Source organism: Berghia stephanieae, unplaced genomic scaffold (assembly GCF_034508935.2).
Source record: "Berghia stephanieae isolate SIO BIC M18660-M18661 unplaced genomic scaffold, UCSD_Bste_1.3 scaffold107, whole genome shotgun sequence".
NCBI lineage: Eukaryota > Metazoa > Mollusca > Gastropoda > Nudibranchia > Aeolidiidae > Berghia > Berghia stephanieae.
This window is the reverse complement of record NW_027622035.1, coordinates 352-2,500: the sequence shown is the minus strand read 5'-3', so window position 1 is coordinate 2,500 and position 2,149 is coordinate 352. Positions and strand designations below refer to the sequence as shown.

The following is a 2,149-nucleotide window of genomic DNA, read 5'->3' as shown; positions in this document are numbered from 1 at the left end:
ATATAGCTCAACAAACACTAAACATACTCAAAGCGCTTTACAAAGGGTCCCTGACCAACAGCAAACATGTAACATGTAGAATGAGACATGATGCCTGTTAGGTGATATTACAATTTTTTCCATCATAGACAATGTTGTTTACTGCCAGGTACTCATTTACACATGAGTATGGTGAGAGAATGTGAGTATAGAGGCTTTTCAAGGACTCGACTAGAGCGAGGCTCGAACGCAGGACTATCTGATTCGCAAGAGAGTGTCATACCACAATCCCGTATAGCCGTATATTCTTGGGCATTTTCGTTCATTGTACACATTTTGTTGAGGATCTGACACATACCCATAGATGTATTTCTATTATTTAATGTAAATATTGATGCTCAAAGCTCGAAGAAATAAATAACAATGTGAAATTGAATGTAAGCTTCAATTTAATTACGAAAACAGATAGAATGTACGTTTCAGGTTTCCCCTTTGTCAACAAACAGGATGAATAAACACTACAGATGAATGAGATGATGTGGTAGTGGCGTTGACGTTTCAGGTTTCCCCTTCATCTGTGGTGTGTCTGAAGGACTACTTTTTAAATTTGACTTCATGTTTAATTCACTTTCAGAAGACAACCTACCCAATGCATCACCGATCCAGAGGGAATGCTTTGGTCATCAACATTAAAAACTTTAACGACTCTAGTAAGAAACAAGAGCTTGCAGTGAATGGGACGTGAAAGGTGTGGACCAGCTTTTTACAGGGTTGGGATTTCATGTTAAGATTGAGGATAACGGAAACTTGTCTGAGCACGTGAGTAAAAAAAAAAAAATTTTAAATTGAGCTTTTATTTAGTTTCAATATCCTCTAAACGTGCTCAAAGCGCTTTACAAGAGGTTCCTGGCCAACAGCAACGCTTAACATGTAGAAGATGACACGACGCCTGTTAGGCGGTTAGTACAATTTTTTTGGGACTGAGACAACGTTAACGGCTTAGTTCTCATTTTACACCTGAGTATGTGAGAGAAGATGAGTAAAGAGCCTTTTCCAAGGACTCAACTATGCGCTGAGCAGGGCTCGAACCCATGGCCTTCCAATCCAGAAGCGAGTGCCATACCACATGACTACAATGCACAAGAGTAGATGTAGATTTTTTTAAAAAAAAAAAAAGTAGCCCTTCATAACCGTTAGGCACACAGAGCCAGAGCTTTTCCTGGTTTCAATAGTATGACACGGACAATAGCCATTGTATGCTACTCTCCAGTCAATGGCCATCCCTTTGCTTGTAGTAGTAGTAGTAGTAGCGTATGGCTACACCTCCAAATGTATTTCGTCAACCCAGCTTCTAAAGTCTTCTTCCACCCGAAGGATGGTTTTGTAGCTACCTTCAAGTTTAGTGACTGGACAGTGGAGGACGATCTCTGGTCTCTGGGCTGCCTGACATTTCTGGCAGGTATCACTGTTTCCAAGTTTCCATCTGCACATATTTGATGCAGTTCTGCCATGTCCAGTTAAGAGGCTGTTTGAGGAAATCCAGTATTTCCTGGCGTTATTGAATGCAGGCACTCTTTTGGTTGGATCTTTAATGATGTTTCCTCCTTTTGGTGTTTCCCTGTTCCACATTTCTCTCCAGTTTTCCTCCACACTGAAGTCTACCATTTTTGTTAGGTGGAAAGGTCTTCTCGATTTAAGTCTGGTTGTTGAAGGTGCCCCTTTACGATTGATTTTATGGGGGTGTTGTCTGTGGCTTCGTCAATTCTTGCATGCATCCTTTGATTAGCCCTTTGCTTGTGAATCGAGTGCTCTACCAACTGAGCTATCGGGACCCCCCAGATGTAAATTCGCTTATTTATAATGTTTCTACTGTTTTGTTTTTTTTGTTATTTGCTGAAGAAGGGCTTTGAATCTGAATATTCCGTATTTGGTATTTTGTTCTTTTTCGAAGTTGTTATATTCACAGAGCTGCCAACCTACCGCAAAAAATGCGGAATTGTACCCATTTTCAGTGATTTTGTACGCTTGTACGCATTTCCCCCAAGATTGTACCCATTTTCAGTATTGAGAAACCTTGGTGACCAAGTGGATATTCATCTATTTTTGGACCAATTATGATCTTCATGCTGGTTGGATTATAGTCTTGAGAACATCATTGTTGCTGCAATTG

General features: G+C 40.3%; 1 protein-coding gene across 1 annotated transcript in view; it reads left to right on the top strand.

Annotated features, from left to right (window-relative positions):
- Positions 1 to 793, top strand: part of LOC144960927 (uncharacterized) — a 20,078-nt gene extending 19,285 nt beyond the window's left edge. The window contains exon 5 of the mRNA XM_078894311.1: positions 614 to 793. The gene's annotated coding sequence lies outside the window, so the exon portion shown is untranslated. The remainder of the gene's footprint in view (positions 1 to 613) is intronic.
- Positions 794 to 2,149: the final 1,356 nt, after the last annotated feature.